A 22,749-nucleotide genomic window follows, 5' to 3' on the forward strand; every position below is an offset into this window, starting at 1 on the left:
TACTCCATATATTAAATTAACACATGATATTGTTTGAAAGATAAACATAGCGAATGTTTTCGATCGATATAATTGATTGACAACCTTTGATTGCATAAATCGATTTCTTTTTTCACACAAGTGACTCATTGATTACGTTAACGAAATTTAAAGATAATCACTCACATATTTATTTCTCTCTAATTTGGAGATATGTACTCAAGTTTTTTCAGAGGTTAAAGTTAGTTAATATTCAAATTTTATGTCTATAAACGCTCAAACAACTTCTATGGTAGAAAATAAGAACACTTTGTATTAAAATATCTTTTCCAAGTTATATTAATCATTTTCCCCTTTCTTAATATTATTATTTTTATGACATGGGTGGTTCGAGAGTAAAGAAATGATGAGCAATGAAATTGAAAGTATGAACCAGAAGTTGAATGCATGAAATTGATCACTAAACAACCATTTCTCAAATGTCATTTTCATGACATATGTACCAACAATGTAAAACGTAAAGGCAAAATAAATGCTTCCAACTTATCGTTGTAGCCTACATCATTATCATCAACATTTTGTAGGCATTATGGATAACCTTGACAAAGTTTTGTTTGAAAAGGAAAACGAGATAAGCATGATTTAGCTAACTCTAATCAGAGATTGAAGTTGAGCTACCTACTATTCGCAATTCACTTAAATTTCACTAAACAACTTCTATTTGATTTAATTATAATAATCTTGGTGCACATTTAATAACCTATCGAGTACTAATTATCTTCCGTCAACATCAGCATTGTGTAACTCTAACATAAAAAGTTTAGATAGTAGAAAAATATCACCTAACATTTTTCTCTAATGATATTTAAGTCCTGGTCTTCTATGATTTTTTACCCATTTTATTAATTGCGTCATACCCTTGGGTGCTACAAAAGAACTTTTTTTTTTGTTTGTTTGTATTCAAGGGACCACTTAAAAAATTTTAATAATAAAAAGAAAGTTAGCTTCAATCATACATATTGATTATTTAGCACGTAATTCATAATTAATATTACGTCTATCGATTTTGATTTTAATTTTAATTGTTAATATGTGTGATCTGAATGCATTTAGCCTTATAACAACAACAATAACCCAGAATAATTTTACTAGTGGGGTCTGAGGAGGGTAGTGTGTACGCAGACCTTACCCCTACCCTAGGGTAAAGAGACTGTTTCCGATAGACCTTCCCCTACCCTAGGATAAAGAGACTGTTTCCGATAGACCCTCGGCTCCCTTCCTTCAAGAACTACCCACCTTACTCTTGGAGTGACTCGAACTCAAAACTTCTTAGTTGAAAGTGAGGGTGCTCACCACTAGATCAACTCACTCTTATATTGCATTTACCCTTATAATAATGAAAATTATAATCTTATACGATTAAAGTTTTGACCATTTTAAATTTGTCTCATTTGATATATGAAATTGACTGCGCTCATGCAATCGCATGTTTAATCAATTAAATTAGGCCGTCCAACACTCCCTATTACCTATACCCCATTACATCTGTATTAAAAAATGTTAATCTAACTTTGGATGCTTTTTAAAAAGTAATAATGATGTTTAGTGAAGGTTTCTTTGAATGTTAACATACATGAATCATTCATGTTGTACCTAAAAGACGTGTGTGGAAGAAGAGAAAACTACAACTTTGTGCGGTCATCCATTATACCAAGAAAAGCAAATATCTATTTTATTTATTCTGATGTGACAACTAAAATTATTATTTCCTCATTAATAGTAAAAATTATTGACTTTTAATTTTTAACCAAAAATACTAACTTGCAATCAACGATTGCGATGGCTGATTATTCCTTTTTTTGGGCACCAAATTTCCAGATCAACCTCTAATTAAAAGAAAAAACTAAACTTTAAGATGGTTACTCAACAATCAACAAATTAAATCTATATTTTTTGTATGATGCATTTGAGTCATGAAATGCTCTATCAAACAAAACGACGCAAAAATAACAGGAAATAGTTGGAACCCATATTTAAAGAGCAACAATATTAGGTTACGGTTGGTTGAATTCAAGAAATTTTTGCTTAGAATATGTAGTTATATTACAAATTTTATTAAATATATATAAATATTTCATTGCGAAATTACTAACTAAAACGACCTATGAATTTAGAGTCAAATTCATAACCCATAACTTTAAATTAATTTGGTGACAAATTCAGAACCATCCGTCTCTGATTTGAATAATAGATTAAACACGTAACTTAGTTTTTCCTTCATCTACGAACGTTCCCTTTATTAAAACATTATGATTTTGGCTTTCATTGCAAGAGAACAACTTAGGAGTTGGTGATAAATAACATATAAATTACTTACCAGTACAAGCACTCCGAAAAAAGTTGATTAGCATTAGTACTATATTTCAAACTTTCTTGGTTATAAGCAAGAAGATAAGCAAAACAATTATTTTATGCGCCACCCCCCGCCCCCCCCCCCCAACCCAAAAAAAAAAAAAAGCTCCAAAGGGGGCATACCTCAAACAACCACTGCCCATGATTTAGCACTCTATATGTAATATACCTTATCTGGCATAATTTTATTCTCCAAAATTGCTTGACAATAATAGGACCAATTCTTGTGGTCATACGTTGACAGTAATCTAACAACGATGAAATCCAGATGCTGTTGGCTGCTTTTTCAAAAAGATATTTAACAAATCACATGATGACTTCCAACTTATTCACAAACAGTAGATGCACTAATATTCAATTCAAGATTTTATCTATGGCCTTTTGTACTAGGCTCGTAAGGATAATGGAGTATATTGTTTTTTTTACAATTTAATTGAACCGTGTTCACATAGTTATACGAATTATATAAGTAAGTTGACTATGACATTTGGTTGTCCCTTTTTGTCGGTTACAACATTAGGATAGTGCTTGGACTTAATTTCTTTTATCACAACTAGTCATGTTAACACGTACTGTCAGTCTCAGCCGTGTTAGAAATATATTCCAATGAAAAATATAGAAAATACAGAATTTATAGTTTAGCTTCAATTTATATAATATTTCCCTAAGATAATTTACCTGGAGCAATGTGATCGGCGAGCATTCATATATCGTTAACTCATTTTTTTGTAAAAATTACAACGATAAAAGTTATGAACTACTTTTGAAAAAATAAAGGAATTGCTATAGAGTCACAATAATAATTATACACATTGGCTATCATATTTAATTTATATTACCATTCTTTTGAACAAAATGAATAATAATAGTTTGTGGAAGAAACAAATAATTAGGTAAAAATAGATACCTTTCTTCTATGATTTTGCTCTCAAGTTGTCACGTCCCGGAACATGGGTGGACGTGATGGCACTCAATCTACCTAACCCCTTGAACGGACCCTATTATAACTAAGTAAATGCAAAATAATAACAACCATTAGTTTGGTGGTTTGTTACACCCGAGACTGAAGTGGGACGTGATTGACAACCAACCTGTACTAACTCATTGAGTGAATCCTAAGCTGACTAGCTAAATGTCTAAACTAAACATCAATTTCAAGAAGTGAAAGCAACGACAACTAAATATCTAAAAGGGCATGCATCAACACCGCTGAAAAGAATCAACGACTCACTAACTGGATCAACTAAATCCACTCCTCGCCACGAGTCTCGTCACTTGAAAACTCAACGCCTGTCACAAGACGTGGCATGCCTAAACGAGATAAGTACCACTAAAAGATATCCATAAAGTCTCATTCATAACCTCCTAAGTCGAGACAAGACTAACCCGAATTATATTAAAATACATAAAATGCAGCAAATAGAGCAGGTAATCTACAAAATACACATTAAATAATCTGTAAACGAAAAGTGATTCTGAAACACTAAATTTAAAGTTGATAAATGAAACCTGAAACAGAAAATTAAATGTGAAGCTGATATATGAAATTAAGGCTGAGAGTCGAGTTGTATTTTTAAAGAGTTACTTTTTTGAAGAAAAAAAAAGATTTACACGTAATGGCCCTAGGAATGCACACGAGGTCTACTAGCTTCTTTGGGACCTCTAATTGTGTTCACTCCACTCAACCCATAACAAGGTCATCGAGTGCACCCAATCAAGTTGAACCCATCTGAACGCATTAGCACCTGCAAGCATGAGGTAGCCTGGCCATTGTGTTATTCATGTTCGTGGAGGTTGGGTACTTTTCTCTTTCGAATATGATCACATTAATCTAAATCTAAATTGAAGGTTTGAGTAATACAAGTAATTGCACAAAAGCAAAAAAATTCATATAAGCAAGTAACTGCATTATTTTATGTCATAAGAGTTCACAATTATATGTAGTTTATTGAAAAGTGAAACAAATAATAATATGTGCAGTCTAATCTAGCCCTTGACTTAAGAAACAAATCTCAAGTAACCAACCTCGCGTAGTCAACTCTTCGAAATCTACAATTTAACCCGTCAAACCCTTTAACCACAAACCATTCAACCCAATTCCTCCATCAACGTCTTATTTAGCCATTTTCAGCTTGTGATTACTCATATCCTTAAACTCCATCAGCCATGCATTCTACAGTCATAATATGTCATAAAAATTCTAACTTTAATAATATAATTAACGGGAATTACCTTCTCGAAGAAATTTTGATTCTTCACCTTTTGAGTTCTTGAACATGATCTAATAATTTCAAGATAAAGTCTTATTAGAATCTCTGTTGAAAAGTAATAATCCAACTTCATGTTAAAAACTCAACTTGGGCGTTGGGGAATGATCTGGGTCAGTATCTCTTTGAATAGAACAATATCTAACACTTTAAGATGTTTAAAATAGGAAACTCCCGTTCTTGGGCCTTTATAGGTTGGGGCAACCGTGTGACACGGTTTGAAACCCGTGTGACATGGTTAGGGAACAGGGGCGGATCTACAACTATAGGTATAGGTTCTCGGGAACCCAGTAGTTTTTGCCTAGACTCTGTATTTGTATTACGGAATCTATTAAATGTATAATAAAATTTATATGGGAACCCAGTTACACAATGTTTAGCTGGTTCAATGGTAAGTTGTGGAACCCAAATTGATTTTTCTGTAACCCACTATGTAAGATCGAATCTCATCAGCATGCATTACTTTTCCGTGTGAGTTACAGCTTTAAAGCCTTAACTTTACTTTCACCCAAATCCCAATTCAAATTTTCAAAGAAAAGTTAGTGTTTTAAAATTTTGCAGTCCTTCAATGCGCTGGTTTTAATCTTTAGGCTGCCACTCAAAGTTAAAAATTTTGTGATGGTTTTAACTTCTTCACTTACTGCCACTCCATTGCAACATGTATTTCGATCTCCCTCCTCCTCCTCCTTTTTAATTATTTTCCTCTTATACAATATTTAATTTGTTTCTTATGGTTTGTAGGATATTTTAGTAAGAATCAAGATGATCAAGGGATTATTCAAGCCGCAAACCTCTTCAGGTTCTACTTCTAGCTCTCCTTCACTAAGCTCTCCTTCATGTCCAGTGGTTAATAATAATGTCAATTCTTCCCAATTGTCAAACAAAGATAATATGTTCTTGAACCTGATCCTGGTAAAAGAAAACAAATCTCAGAATATCCTCATAATCTACGTGATCGAGTGAGAAGACATTACATTGAAAAAGGGCCTTGTCAACTTCGAGAGTTTATTTTTTCAAAAATAAATTTTGTTATTTTGTAAATATACGTTGAATATTGATACTTGTTCCTTAGTTCGGTTATTGTGATATATTGACTTGAAGTTGTGGTAGGAACCCATACACTTTAATTCCTAGATCTGCCCCTGTTGAAAAATCCATGTGACATTGTTGGGGGATCCATGTGACATGGTTGAGCTTGACCTTTAGATCACTCCTTTTTCTCTTATTGGAAATCGTCACGTTTGGGAAAATCATGTGAAATAATTTGGAATTTTCGGCACATTTGGCCTCTACTCAATTTGCCGTTCTGCTATCATTTAGTAAAAAGGTTATAACTTCTTGTGGGAATGTCGAAATGATAAACGGTTTAAAATTTTGAAAACTAGACGTAAAGAGATTTAATTTGGCATGTGGCTCGTAGCTCAATTTATTATAAATTATGAGATATAATCGTTTAAAGTTAAGGTATGTGCCACTAAAGTTAATTTTATCCCTTAAACAATTTTAATTTATGCTAAACTACTTTCTCCCTCTATTAAACATCTCTACAACCTTTGAAATATAAACTTTTGATACTACACACCTTTACAGCTTTCCAAATTAGTTATAGAATACTACAATGCCTTACATTCTCATCCCCTTATATGACATTCATCCTCGAATGTCGGATTTTGGTCATTCCTAGGATTGAGGAGTAGGACACAACTTTATGAGCACTCTGCTCATTCATAAAATATGTAAGCATGAATATCACTTAGAGCAACAAGATACGGTATTGAAGCTTGACTGTACCTGAATACTCAAATATGTATGATTATTTTATCCTCATGTCTCACTCGGATTCCCAAGTAGCTTTTTCAGTTGAATGGTTACTCCATATAATTATTACCGAACCAGTATCTTTATTTTGAAGCTTACAAATTTATCTATCCACTATCGCTATAGGAACCTCCTCGTAGGACAGTGTATCATCAACTTCAATCGCTTATCTATTGATGACTTGACTAGGGTCATGAAAATGGCTTCAATATTGATAATGAAATACTTGATGCATGGATGACAACTCTGGTGGTAGAGCTAGTTGATATGCCACGAGCCTAACCCTTTCAAGAATCCAATAAGATCCAATATATCGGGGGATAAGTTTTCCTTTTCTACTAAAAAGCATGATGCCCTTCATGCTGAGAATTTCAAATACATAAAATCACCTTCTTTAAGCTCGAGGTCACGATGCCTTACATTTAAGCAAGACTTCTAGAGGCTCTGGGCTGTTTTGAATCATTCTAGAATAATCTTCACCTTCTTCAATACATCTTAAATTATTTCTGCTCTTATGAATTGTGTCTCATTAGTTTCAAATAACTCTACTGGTAAATGACAATGTCTCCCATATAGGACCTAAAATGGAACCATATGAATAATTGTCTAATAACTATTGTTATATACAAACTTTATCAAATGTAAATGATCATCTCCATTCCCCTTAAAATATAACACACAAGCTCGTAACATATCCTTCAAGGTCTGAATCGTTCGCTCGACATGTCCGTCTTTCTGTGGGTAAAACATTTTGCTTAAATTAAACCTGGTACATAGTCCTTCTTTAAGTTTGAATCGGCATCGGTTGTCGAATTTGGAAGTTTCAAGTTCTTTAAGTTTGAATCTGAGGATGATCTATGATTTTAGCGTTGTTTGATGTGGTTTGAGGGCTCGACTAAGTCCGTATGGTGTTTTAGGACTGGTTGGTATGTTTGGTTGAGGTCTCGAGGGCCTCAGGTATGTTTCAAATGCTTAACGAATTGAGTTTGGGACTTATGCAACTGCTGAAGCTTTTGCACCAGGTGTAATCGCACTTGCGCACTTTGGGCCACAAGTGCGGCACCGCAGAAGAGGCCACGGAGCCGCAGAAGCGGCTTTGGCCCTGTCAAGATGGGTCTACAGGTGCGGTGATAGATCCGCAGAAGTGGACACGCAGAAGCGGAAGAGGAGCGCAGGTGCGGGCCCGCAGATGCGGCCCTTGTTCGCAGATGCGGACCCAATTCCCCTTAAGTGATTTTCGCACCTGCGATGGTATTTCCGCAGGAGAGGTACCGCAGGAGCGGTTGAAGGCCCGCAGAAGCGAGATCTCTGGCAGAAAAAGGGCTAAGTGCGAGGGTTTGATTTCATTCTTCATTTTTGAACTTGAGAGCTCGGGATTTGGCAATTCTTCGAGTGATTTTCAGAGGAATCTTTGGGGTAATGATTCCTAACTCATTTTTGGTTGTATTCCATTAATCTATAGTTTTCTTCTCCATTTAATTTCGGATTTGGGATTGAATATTTGGGGAAATGTTGAGAAAAGTTCTTAGGCCGAATTTTGGGATTTTAATCGAGTTTTTGGTATCGGATTTGAGTAATTTTGGTATAAGTGAACTCATGAGTGAATGGGTGTTCATATTTTGTGACTTTTACCCAATTCCGAGACGTGGGCCCGGGGAAACGTTTTGGGGCGATTTTCTAATTTCTTGCTTTAGCTTTGATTTTATTAATTAGATTGATTTCTTAAAGTTGTATTTATGGTATGTAATTGATTTTGGCTAGATTTGGGCCATTCGGAGCCGGATATTCGTGGAAAAGGCATTATTACCGGTTGATTGAGCTTGGTTCGAGGTGAGTGGCTTGCCTAACCTAGTATGGGGGAAATCCCCTTAGGATTTGGTATTGTTAGGATATGTGAGCGCCGTGTATGCGAGGTGACGAGTGCGTACACGGTCTATTTGGGGAAAAATCTAATTTTTACCGAGTAATAGCCTGTTTTCATCTTATCTGAGCATACTAGCATGTGTAGTTATCCTGTTAACCTAGAATAGCATGTCTACATGTCCTAATTGCCTATTTAAACTCTATGTAGCATGTTTAGTAAATCCCGCTTCTTTCTTGACTTGTACTTAGTCTAAATTATAGGTTTCTTGATGTAACTGTTATATTCACTTGTTTGAGTTGCATATTTACTTTGGGACTACGGGACGGTATCCCGGGAGATCCCTCCCTGCATATTTACTTTTGAGACTACGAGGCGGTTCCTTGGGAGTTCTTTCTGCATATTTACTTTTGCGACTACGAGGCTGTACCTTTGGAGATCTCCTTGCACTTTTATTTTTTGACTATGAGACGGTATGTCGGGAGATCCTCTGCTGTTTATCCCTGTCTTCTGCGTTGCTACTTTGCTATATTTTCCTTGTTTAAATTCCAGTCTCTTACTATATTGTTATACTCTCTTGCTTATTTATTATATACCAGTAAGGCATTGACCTGACCTCATCACTACTCAACCGAGGTTAGGCTGGTAAAAGTATGGTCAAAAGCTAGTTCTGGGTAGATAATAAATAGCAATTCATACATAGAGGACTTAACATGAAAATCTAATGTAAAACATGGTCGAAACTGATCCTATGGCCAAACAAAAGTCCGTACTGGGAATATTAGAATGGAAATTCAGGGCAAACAATTTGTGAATGCAGTTCAATCAGGATAACAAGTCAATTAGCATATTCACTTAATTTCCCAGAAGTTAGGGAATTTCTGCAGGTTAGCTACATATGGTGAGTACATCTACATGTGACAAAGATCACTCCAGAATCAATAGATTTGAGAGAACTCAATATTAATAGGCCAAGATCCTCTAGACAATATTTTGACAATGAAATAATAGTAAACATACACAATAGTATAATATTGGAGTTCACAAATAACATGATAACCTAAGTCATGCTCGTCTATCTTGATAGGAATTTAGACAATATTGGCACACAGAATATACATAACATAAACACGTAGAGAAACAACAATTAAGGCTGTATGAGTCAATTGCACTAACCAGTTGCAAAGATAAACAAACAAAAGAGTGAGAAACTTAGAATTTCAGCAGTGGCTCAGTAGCACTAATTGAAGGAGGACAGTGAAAACCCCAAGTCCTCGGTGCTTCAGAGTTTACAAGAGCCTCAAAAGGGCTTCGAGCAGTTCTTACACCGGAGGAGATTGTTTAGCAATATCACAGTGGCCTTGGCTTTCACCCGTCCAAGAATCAATCGAACAAGTGCGAGTAAGAGAGAGTGATTAAAGTCTGTCTTAGGGGAATTATGGAGGGGTTTATATAATGTTCGATTTACCTAGGTCAAGAAAGGAAAAACGTCAATTAAACCACAGAATAAAGAAGAATCTAACATTATATAAACCCCTCATGTCAAACCCAGGTCAAAAATATCCAAGAACTCCATTGAATCGAACCCATACAACCTCGTTTTTGAGTGTCTACCAAACGAACCTCCCAAATATTGGCTTCCTTAAATAACTCAGTACAAAATGAATAATGTCAAGAAAACTAGAAAGAATCACTATGAACACAAAAAAAGGGAAGGAAATATGGAAGACCTCCATATTATTCTGGGTTTAGCCTAGGCGGTTAGGGTTAGGTTTCCAGAGATGAGAGGATTTGAGGGTGGCTAGGTGGAGAAAATAGGGAATAAAGTGGTCTATTGTGAGTCGTTGATCTCTCAAGATCAATGGCTGTAATTATAATGATGGAGATGGGCGGATACGGGTCATAGGCAGGTCAACGGGTATGGGTCATTTGGTTTGGGCTTCAGATGTGCCAAAAGAGTGGGTCTGGTATTTTGGGCTATTTTAAATCTAATTTTCACCTCACTTTGGGCCAAGATTTTAAAATACACAAAAATTAATTACAAATAAATAAAAATGGATATAAAATGATTAAAAAAAATCCTATTTTTGAAATTAAAACTTTTAAAATAATAGGGCAGAATGGCCTAAATGACTCCTGTACTTGTTCCACTTTATCATGTCGGTCCCCAAACTTAGAATTTTGCCAATTGAACACTTACACTCATTCAAATCGTGAATAATAAACGCCTATGACAAGAGGTTGCCAGTGTATGTAATACAAACGTCTACACGTTGGACGCCACGTCAATTAAATTAGACCACGTAGGCTCCAAGTCACTTATTATGGCCACATAGGAAAATAAAACGGGAAAGGATTATTTACCCCCCAAACCCAAATTTTTCCCTCATTTTACCCGCGTAGTTATGGCTTAGAAAGTATCGAACACCAGTGAGTCTCTCCTCTCTTCTCCGTCATCGTTGCCAGGATTTTCATCATCGCAATTGATATCGAAGTTTGTGAGGTAAGTTTCTTCACTTGTTCTTCATATTTTGTATTTATTGATCTTCATTTCCCTCAATATATGGGGCTTTTGCTCTGTTTAGTGTTTTTAGGGGAAGGCTGGGTTAGGTCATAATTGCTGTTTATTTTTCCTCAATATATGGGGCTTTTGCTGTGTTTCGTTACGTGTTGGAGTGAAAACCTTTTTTAATGTAGTGTCATGCATGTAATGGCATATTTGGTTATTCCGTTTAGTTTTTTGTTTTTGTTTTGTCAAAGCAGAATTATATCTTAGGTTTATGCATTTTTTGTGAAGTTTGTTGGGTTTCCTTCTTGTTAGTAGTCCACCCGAGTATTTTTGAATATTATAGGGTATTGTGGGGACGAAAAAGAAATCTTGGAAGCTTTTTTATTTAAAAATCTGTCTTTTTGTTGATTTGTTTATGGAGTTGTATAAAAGTACAACTTTTGACAACAAATAGTCATTAGTAACACTGTTAGTTTTTGTTACTTTGCAGGTATGAGAAGAAAATGGCCTCAAGCCTAGTTAACCTACAAATCCACCACAGTGGTAATTTTGTATCGGACCCTGACCTAAGGTATGTAAATGGACTACCTTATCCTCAATTTGCTACAGTTGATGTTGATGAGCTGCATATTATGTTGTTTTACAAGTTTGCTAGGGACTTATGATTTTTAGAATTTGATTTGTTTGGATGCAAAGTTAACAAAAGGGGTGGTTATTACATTTTAAAAAAGATGCTGATGTGTAACAGTTTCTTAATACATTAAAAAGTGGTGAATTTATTGATGTTTGCATTATCCATAAAATTAGTAATCCTATTCTTATTGAGGACATAACTGAACTAGACCCCACTATACAAACACATGGGCATGACAGTGGGTTAAATGCTAGGGCTGATATGTCACCTCCCAACAGTTTTTGAGAATGTTGTACAGTTTAGGGAGGCATTGCAGGCCTATTCTATTAAAAAAGGTGTGAACCTTAAGTTGAAACCTAATGAGAGGGAAAGGGTTAGGGCAAACTGCACAAAGAAAGGTTGTCCATGGCATATTCTTGGCAGCATGGAAGGTAGCACCAGAAATTTTAGGGTGATTACATACTACCCTGTCCACAAATGCTTCAAGAAGACAAGGAACAAGAAGTGTAAACCACCATGGATTGAAAAGAACTTCAAAGACAGAATAATTAGTGAGCCTCAAATTAAGCTTCATCAAATTCAAGCCTTAATTAGGAAAGTATTTGGTCTGTATGTGAGTAAAACTTCCTGTAGAAAAGCAAAAATGATAGTTATGAAGGAGAATATGAGTGATTACAAGAAAGAATTTTCTAGGCTTCATGATTATGCAGAAATGCTAAAGTCTACTAATCCTGGAACTACTATAGTGATAAGGACATCTAAGAATGAAGAACCTAGCAAGGAGGTGTTTATGGGCATTTATGTCTGTCTTGAAGCATTAGAAACTGGATAGTTAGAAGGGTGCGGAAACATAATTAGCTTTAATGGTGCATTTCTAAAGGGAACATGTAAAGGTGAACTACTTTCCTACATTTCCAAGGATGGAAATAATCAAATGTACCCTGTGGCTTGGGCAGTAGTTGAAAAGGAATCAAAGGATACATGGTCTTGGTTTATCAGATATCTCAAGCATGATCTGAACTTGACAAAATCTGAAGGAGAAGGGCTGATAGTCATGTCTGATATGCAAAAGGTAGTAAGTGTGATGTAGTGGAGAACAATATGTGTGAGATATTCAATAGTTGGATATTGGCAACTAGACACAAATCTATCATTACTATGTTAGAGGAAATTAGAATCAAGTGTATGGAGAGGATGAATAGCATGAGAGAGTTTTCTGGAAAATGGGTAGGTGATATATCACCCATGGCTATGGAAATACTTGGAGAGAATGCTCAAAGGTTAGCCAAATGTGAAGTCATATTTAATGGTGAAACAGGGTGTCACGACCCAAACCGATGGGCCGTGACGGGCACCCGGTACCTTACTCAACCGAGTACTAATGTAACGTATCTTTCTTATTACATCATCATAGGTAAGTGGGCCAGAAGGGGCATCATGAGATAAATAGAGTAAACCTGAGAGAATACCCGACGTAGAACGACCACCTAATATAGAAACTCATACCTGTGACATACGTGCCTATAACGCCAATGTGATCCATTATATACTTAAAACATAGGCCGACAAGGCCATATAGGTATCCACGTACATGACATCTTTCTACAAGCCTATAAGAATACATATTTATTATAAATGTTGGGACATAGCCCCTCCATACCAATCAATACACGTCCAAATCATACTGACCAAACAAGCAACTACGAAGCAAATGGAGCGCACCAACATCTTCCGCTGAGCTGATAACCTATTTGGAGGACTCTCTACCTGTCTATCGGGACCTGCGGTTATGAAATACAGCGTTCCCAGGCAAAAGGGACGTTAGTACAAATAATATACCGAGTATGTAAGGAATGAAAATCAGTAAATAATAGACATGAGAGAAACATGGAGTAAAAGACTCAACATGTAAGTCTGAACAACTCTGTAAATCATTAATATTTACAATGTCATGCATATGTGTATAAATGTATCCCACCATTATTCTTAAACAATTCTTAACTTCCAACATCATATACATGACCATCCATCCACACCCAACCAACAAAATTATATCAAATAATCACCTTTCAGTCTCTACAATGTTTATGTATTTAAATTGGGAACTTATGGCTTCCAATCACCACACCCTAAGTTATAGCACATATTCCATACATAAATAATCCCCAGAGATTACTTAGAGATGGTAGACATACCTCTTGTAGTGAGACTCATGAAAATCCCAACTTGTAGTATTCTTGACCAATTTGGAAATTTAAATGGAAATCTATGGATCTTCAAGATTAATCCTTGTTAATACAAGTGTTTAAGAGTAGTAATCAACTCAAAATTATTCCAAAAAATTACCTTGGTTCATGGGAGGGAGGTGTTGGGCGGATTCCCCTTGATATACAAGCCCTAGCTCAAAGAAATGACTTATATCTCTCTTTACCCGGTCTTGGGGGTATTTAATGGGTTCCTACATGCGCGGCCGCGCACCTGAGGCAGAAACTCTCAAATATGCGCGGCCGCGCATCTGGGCATGCATATGACACAAGTCTAGTAAAATGGACATAACTGTCTGCATACATATCTAAATGATGAATGGTTTGATGCGTTGGAAACTATATTCAAAGGGCTTTAATTTGATAGGTATATCACCACCTAAGTCATTATAGTGAGGGAGTTATATTCATTTGAAGTTTGGTCTTGTGCCAATTGAAACATCCTTTCCATTTAATGTGTCCAACTTATTCCGCACAAGTTCTAGCCATTTCCAAAACTCCTTAGTATGTTCCAACACACCTTCAACATACATTATCAATTCATCATGATGTATCTCTATCCCATAAGTCTCCTTTAATACTCAAATACGTTATTCCCAAATACCGTTGGCGCACTTTTAAAAACTTAAATCATTAGAAATTTCTTTTACGGGGCCTTACTCCTCTGACTCTTCTAAAGGTGCAGGATTATTACATCGTATACTCGACGGAATTTTTGATGTTCTTCCTCGCCTATAATTATCCTTAGTTACTTACCTCTACATTTTTGTACTTGTAGGGTTGCTTCTGAACTTAAATTTTGACTACTTCCCCAGTGGAACTTTCTTTTATTTCCGTAGCACCTACACGGTACCTTTAACTACCCAACTCCTATTTGAATATTTCTCAAGTATCATGATGTCATATCTGCGAGACTTAATTCACTATGTTGGGGTTCACTACGTTTTTCTTGCATGATCTGCTGATTTGTCTATGACCTCTTGTCTATCCATAACTAGGCTCTTCCTAAATCCACTACAGACTACTCGTTTGTCCATTTTCATTTCTATATTCTGCGTAACCCCTCCTGGGTTATGTCCTTTGTCTTAACTTACCTCTCTTCTTGGCTCCTTATGTATCAAGTGCTCATTCCTACTTATTTATCAATATCGTTTGGTGCGGAACCCTTACTGCCTCTCCCCGACATCATGCTTGCATAATGTTCTGGAGTCGTTTCATATTTGTAGGATCTGAATAAATGCAATCTCATTCCTTTCGCCATTCTACCATATTCTTCCTTTACTATTCCAGAGTTACCTCTTCATCTTTGGCATCTTTTCACATCTTCATGGACTCTTACTAGCCTTGTGGTAACCGTTTCTATACCAGGGATAACTGAATTTCTTACGTATGAGGGTGACACCTAGTGTAACTGGCACACTTAGTCCCTTAAGCTTAACTTTGCTCACAGTACTCGCTTTAGGGAAGCCTCTTCCTGAATGACCTTTAAAGTTACTCTTCTGTTGTCCATATTATTATCACCGAAACGCGATCTCTGAAATTCTCATGACGCTGACTATTATCAAATCATTCGGTCCCTAATTCATGTTCAGTTTATCTTGTTCTCCAGCCCATACTAATTTCTATTACTCCGAGGTCTAACTTTTCCTTCTGGTAATCACGTTGGAATCACTAACTTATTTCTTGAAATGAGGATATGACTTTATGGCTTATACTCTTTTATTATTTCAAGGCATGTCTCCTTTTGTCTTTCCTTAACTTGACTATAGACTTTGTCATCGTGTCATATTTTGATTTACCTTTATCACCCAAATATCACAGCTTACTCATAATACTTCATTTACTCTCTTCTTATTCTCCTGCTAATATTTCTGTCTATCACTTTATTCTGAAAACTTCAACAAAACATTCTTTCACTTTTAACTCCCCTTGCTTCATCTCACTAGCTCTTCAGGACACCTAGCATTCTCTATTTACTGGGGACGGGAGCCATACTAAGGTAAATATTTATGCCTTCTAGGATTTCCCCTGCCTATTTTTTGAATTTTCCGAACATTCTAGTATTTATATCTGAGTTATACTATCCTAGAGTGCACCATCTAGGTATCTCACAAGGAGATCTATTAGCACATTTGCAATATCCTTCGGAAATATCAACTAACGCAAACAATTCATCCACCATTTTGGGTTACTTTAACCCCAACTGGATCATGATATCCCATCCTTCTCTTAAACAATATATGTTAGCTCCAATAGGGCATAACTAAGATGAGGGTGGCCAATTGTACATACCTCTATTACTGTTGAAGGTAACTCATAAAGCTTATATTTCTCTGCCATAATTGTAAATACTAGTAATCTTCACTAACTGAGAACCTCGTACCCTTCTTCACCTTGCTTCTTTTACTTGTTGAAACTTGTATCTACCTTCAGACTCTCTTATAGCTTTTTTCCATATGGATGGATAGATATTCATGCCTTAGGGATCCTTATCAAGAAGCTTACACATCTTAGTACACACATGATCTGCTGAAGACCTCATATTTACTCATCATAAGCATTATGCAAAATTGAGTTCCTCTGACTCAACTCTTCCACAATAACATCTCTTACCAAATGTCTTTCTGGATGTAGATATCGTTGTATTACGAATAAAATAGAAGTCAGGAGTTTAAATTCTTACAACTGAGCTCTACCACACAATCTAGAGTAAGAAGAAAGAGTGACAGTCCTAAATGCCCTGTAGCCTCCTGCTTATAAGTGTGGTGCATAACACACCCATAAACAAGACTCTTCTAGACACGGCTTTTAGACTCCCTATGACAGAGCTGCTCTGATAGTACTTTTGTCACGACCCAAACCAATGGGCCGTGACGGGCACCCATTGCCTTACTCAACCGAATAGCAACGTAACGTATCTTTTGTATCATATTATCATAAGTAAATGAGCAGGAAAGGTTGTCATGAGATAACTAGAATAAAATACGAGGGAATACTCGACATAGGATGGCCCAACATGATTTAGAAACTTATACATGTGACATACGGGCCTATATGGCCGACATGATCATTTATAAACTCAAAACATTGCCCGACAAGGCCATACAAGTATCCATATATATGGCATATGTCTACAAGCCTCTAAGAGTACATAAACATCATAAAGGTCGGGACAGGGCCCCGCCATACCGATCAATACATGTTAAAAGCATACTGACCAAATAGGCAAGTCCAGAGATAGTGGAGTGCACCAACACCTTCCGTTGAGCTGATAGTATACTAGGAGGACTGCCAACCTCTATATCAGGACCTGCGGGCATGAAACGCAGCATCTCAAGGCAAAAGGGACGTCAGTACAAATAATGTACCGAGTATGTAAGGAATGAAAATCAGTAAATAAAAGACATGAGAGGAACATGGAGTAAAAGACTTAACATGTAAGTCTGAATATCTCTGTGAATCATTTAATATTTATAATGTCATGCATATGCGTATAAATGTCTTATAATGCATAGGTATATGTGTACATAATATCATCAAGCCTCTGAGGGCATCCCATTATATGATCTCGACCACTGTGGGCGAAATCATCAATGTATACCAGCTGATCAGGTGGTGGTGCGTATATAACGTCATAACCTTTCCCCATACCCCATATACATATAATATATGCGTATATAACGCCATCTGGTCATGGGTCAATGTACATGTATAAATGAATGCATGCATAATGAAGCAAGTCAATAAGATCTCTTGGAATGTCATAAGATCATTGTGCCTTTGATTAATATCATGAAATAAACTTTTATGAACTTACGTATTTTCTGAGACCCATGAACAGTTGATAGAATAATATGACACATAGGGAATCAAGAACATAGGAACCCCCAGTACTTCTAAGAATAGTGTCATTTGTGAAAGTTGCGCGTTTGCTCGTTTTGTTTGTATCATATGAATAATGCCAAAAGAAAAAAAGGGATAGCCTTAACATACTTGGTCTTAACCAACTAGCTGAAGAGCTCAACTCGAATCCGCTTCACAATCTATACGATAACAAGAATAATACTATTATCAACCATATGAACAATTCTCTTAATCGCATGGATAGTATTTCCCCTACAACAAAATGGATAGTATTTCCCATGTTCTTATCATTACCTCAAGCCTTCCATAGGCAGGGTAATACAACAACTTAACTAGCAATTCCTATAACAAGTTTTACAACCCAAATAATGATACAACGAGCAAAAAGATCGGCTACGATTATCAACCACACTTCTCTAATCTTTTGTTTCCTTCAAAACACATATCAATGACTATGCCAACTGTATACTCAAGTTACTCCAATAATTTCCAGCCACAATAAAACTTTAAAAATTACCGAATAGTCAATACAACAACAACGTCAAAATACGATCTTCCGTTATTAATTCCATAATTCTTGTCTCACAATTTAGCCATGACCTAGACGAATTTAAATATACCAAGGAGAGGAAAATTCTTACCTTATTTGCCATGAAATACTCATATTCTACCTTACTTCACATCGAAGAAAGACGGAATTAACCAACGCGCCAAAATGGAACAACGAGATGGAGGCAGTGCGCAAAACCCGTATATTGTCTTTGAGAAAGATTACACTTTGCTTTCATGAAATTTTGAGCTCATGTTGCTGAAAATCATCTCAAATTAACGTTCCTTGCTTCTACACCATGTTGAACCTATCTATTCTTCAATTTCATTCTCAAATCAAGTGAAATAAGAGACATAATTGTAACCTTTTTCTATTTACACATGTCCTCCTTAGCTTCTCTCTTGAGACATTGAGTTTAATAGGGCCACCACCACTTATGGGTGTAGATTAGTCACTAATGTCGCTGCCACCATGTGACATGTGGAATGTTATCCACTATACCAATTATTCAATAATTCAATTTAATTTGTCTTCAACTATAATTTCCCATTTATTCAATTATACACATAATTAATTCCTTGATCTCAATCCACTTAATACTAATATACTTCATATACCTTACTATCATGGTCATGTGGTATATTACTAGTCTATAAATATAAGGTATTATGTCTTGGACCGTATTTTATCCCAAAATATCAAACTTCGACCAACCGCAATTTCTTCAACTCGTTTACCCTCTCACGTTTACGACTTTACTTATCACTTGTTATAAATAGCATATTTATAAGCTCAAAAATAATCTTGTTCTTGAACTTATGTCAATTATCTTATGACAAATCCAACGTATAAAAGTACGGGATGTAATAGAGGGACTACCATTATAGAGACTTGTAATCGATTTTTGCATAGTAGGAATTTGACGAAATTCTCAAGAGACTTACATCATGAGAATCTTCCTAATTATGATTCAATTTTATCATCTTCCTATAGATTGAGATTTCTAGGAGTATTGGAACATTGTAGTAACCTTAACTAAAGCTCAAACGAGGTATGTTTGCTAAACTCTTCTTCTAGAATCGGGTTCTGTGAGTTCCTAATGAATTCTAAGCGCGATTTGACCAAGCTCTCATCCTTATTGTGCTAAATCATCACAAATGATTGAATTATCGAATGTCAAATTACACTAATCATGTCTCAAATGCTCTATATCTATATCATGCTCTTCCTTGGGAAATAGTCCAAGTATGATCTAATCATCAAACAAATATGAACTCAATCCATCGTTCCATTGAAATCACTATGCTCTAATTTGTAAATATAACCACTATGACCTAATCCCTCATGTATTCATGAACTGAAGCTATGGTTTTCCTGATGACTTATAAGAGTCTTAAAATAATTTATAAGTTACACCCCATATTTTAGTACGTGAAAGTACGCTATAAGTAAATTGATATAAGCTCGAAAATGAGATGTTATATCCCAAATATTTGGACATTAAAGTTTCGTCGTAAGTTAATCGACGTAAGCTCAAGGATGAGATTATTTTTGAGGTTATAAGTATTATGTTATTTCAAGCAAGTGATAAGTAAATTCATGACGGTGAGAGGATAAGCGAATCGAGAAAAATGAGTTTCGTCAAAAATTGACAATTTGGGATAAAATACGATCTGAGTTATAATACCCGGTATTTATGGACTAGTGCCATATAAGGTACTACATGACCATGATAGTAAAGTATACAAGGTAAGTTAAAAGTGAGTAGTATTTTAAGTAAGTTGAGATAATTCTTAATTATGTGGATAATTGGGTAATTAATAATTTTTAGTGGGAGATTAATTAAAATCTTTGAATAATTAATGATTTTGATGGCTTAACTCCACAAAAACGTGGCAGCATCCCCTGTCACTCTTAAAGTGACTATTAAGTCTTACATAGGTGGCAAATTTAGAGGATTAAGTGGCTTACACATCAACTAAGTGGGCCACACCCACTAAAGACTTTTTACAATTAGTAAGACAAAAGATGCTATCTTATTGTGAGTTTCTAAATGTGAGTTCTTACAAATCAATCTCTTATTACGAACGTGAGTTCTTTCTAAATGTGAGTTGACATTTGTGTGTACATTACAAATCAATGGAATCTCTTATTTCAAATCAATTATGTGTACAAATCAATCTCTTATTACGAACGTGAGTTCTTTCTAAATGTGAGAAGCCATTCATGTGTACGTTACAAATCAATGGAATCTCTTATAGAAAGTGGCTGGTCATGAGTTCTTCAAAGAGCAAAATAAGTCCATACCAAAATTAGATAACATTGGTTGTTGATTCTTTAAAGCGTGAATTGCAAATTCTAAGAGAATCGGTTCAGGTATGTTAAGGCTATCCCTTATTTCTTTTGGCATGATCCATATGACACAAACAAAATGACAAAATGCACAATTTCCATACATGACTCTATTCATAGAAATATTAGAGATGCTTATGTTCTTGATTCCCCACGTGTCATATTATTTTATCATCTGTTCATGGGTCTCAGAAAAATACGTACTTGATAAAATTTATCTAACATGCATATTATTTTTATGACATTCCAAGAAAATCTTATTAACGTATTTCTTAAGGCATATTATTTTTATGACATTCCGAGAAAATATTATTAACATATTTCTTATGCATTTATACATATACATTGACCCATGACCAGATGGCGTTATATACGTGTATATATGTATATTATATGTATATGGGATATGGGAAAAGATTATGGCGTTATATACGCAGGTCAGCTGGTATACGTTGATGATTTGCCCACAGTGGCCGAAATGATATGATGGGATGCCCTCAGAGGCTTGATGATGTTATGAACGTATATACCAATGCATGGTATGACATTTATACGCAAATGCATGACATTATAAAAATGAAATGATTCACAGAGTTATGCAGACGTACATGTCGAGTCTTTTACTCCATGTTTCTCTCATGTCTATTATTTACTGATTTTCATTCCTTACATACTCGGTACATTATTTGTACTGACGTCCCTTTTGCCTGGGGACACTGCGTTTCATGCCCGCAGGTATCGATAGACAGGTCGAGAGTCCTCCAAGTAGGCGATCAGCTCAGCGGAAGATGTTGGTGCACTTCATTTGTTCCGAAGTTGGTTATGTGGTCAGTATGATTAGGACATGTACTAATTAGTATGGTAGGGCCCTGTCCCAACCTTTATAATATTTATGTACTCTTAGAGGCTTGTATACATATATCATGTACGTGAAAGATTGTACGGCCTTTTCGGCCTATGTTTTGATTTTATGAATGATGATGTTGGCCTATTAGGCCCGTATGTCACGTGTATATGATGATGTAATACGAAATATACGTTACGTTGGTAATCGGCTGAGTAAGGTACCGGGTGCCCGTCGTGGCCCATCGGCGTGGGTCGTGACAAACGTGGTATCAGAGCAGTTCTGTCCTATGGAGTCTACAAGACGTGTCTAGTAGAGTCTTGTTTATAGGTGTGTCGTGCACCATACTTATAAGTAGGAGGCTACAGGGCATTTAGGATTGTCACTCTTTCTTTTTACTCTTGATCGTGTGGTAGAGCTTAGTTGTAAGAACTCAAATTCTGAACTTCTATTTTGTTTGTAATACAACGATGCCTACATTCAGAAAGACGTTTTGTAAGAGATATAGCTGTGGAAGAGTTGAGTCAAAGGAACTCAATTTTTGCATCATGCTTATGATGGATAAATATGAGGTATTTAGCAAATCATGTGTATATTAAGATAGGTAAGCTTCTTGATAAGGAACCTCAAGGCAAGACTATTTATCCACCTTTTATGGTGAAAGACAATGAGAGATTTAGAAGATAAATACCAGTTTCAAGAAGTAAAAGAAGCAAGATGAAAAAGGGTACGAGGTATCCAGATAATAAAGATTATCATTATTTACCATTCAGGAAGGGAGTTATAAGCATTTTGAGTTACCTTCAACAATGACAGATGTATGTACAATCGGCCACATCGATCTCAGTTATGCCCTATGGGAGCTAACAGACATAGTTTAAGAGAAGGACGAGTTATCAGGATCTGGCTGGGGATAGAGTAACCCAAAATAGTGGATGGATTGGTAGAGTTAGTTGACGTTTTCGAAGGATAGAGCAAGCGTGGTAATGGATCTCCTTGTGAGACATTTCGATGGTGCACCCTAAAATAGTACAGCTAGATATGAGTACTACAAAGATAAGCACTGGAAGCCTGGAAGAGATAAATATTACCTTAGTGTGGCTCCCATCCCTGGTAGAAAGAGAATGTTAGGAAATTTGAGGAGCCAATGGATGGAGCAAGAGGGGCTAAAAGAAAAAGAATATTTTTTTCGAGTTTTTAGAATAAAGTGAGACAGAAATGTTAGAAGGAAAATAAGAAGAGAGTTAATGGAGCAGTATGAGTAAAATGTGGTACATGGATGACAACAGTAGATCACAAAAATGATAGTATTACATAGTCTATAGTCAAGTGAAGGGAAAGACGAGAGGTGACAGGCCTTGAGACAATAAAAGAGTATAGGCCATAAAGTCATAT

The 22,749-nt window shown here is 35.9% G+C and overlaps 1 long non-coding RNA gene across 2 annotated transcripts; it reads left to right on the top strand.

The window, feature by feature from the left end:
• The first annotated feature begins 5,097 nt into the window (after positions 1-5,097).
• Positions 5,098-21,484, top strand: LOC142171395 (uncharacterized). 2 transcript variants are annotated; one of them, XR_012700954.1, is made up of 5 exons: positions 5,098-5,318; positions 5,400-5,457; positions 8,238-8,306; positions 11,337-11,417; positions 21,246-21,484. It is a non-coding gene; the product is annotated as an uncharacterized LOC142171395 (long non-coding RNA). The 2 variants fall into 2 exon arrangements; XR_012700955.1 differs by lacking the exon at positions 8,238-8,306.
• Positions 21,485-22,749: the final 1,265 nt, after the last annotated feature.

The sequence above is a fragment of the Nicotiana tabacum genome, chromosome 17 (genome assembly GCF_000715075.1).
Source record: "Nicotiana tabacum cultivar K326 chromosome 17, ASM71507v2, whole genome shotgun sequence".
NCBI classification, from domain to species: domain Eukaryota; kingdom Viridiplantae; phylum Streptophyta; class Magnoliopsida; order Solanales; family Solanaceae; genus Nicotiana; species Nicotiana tabacum.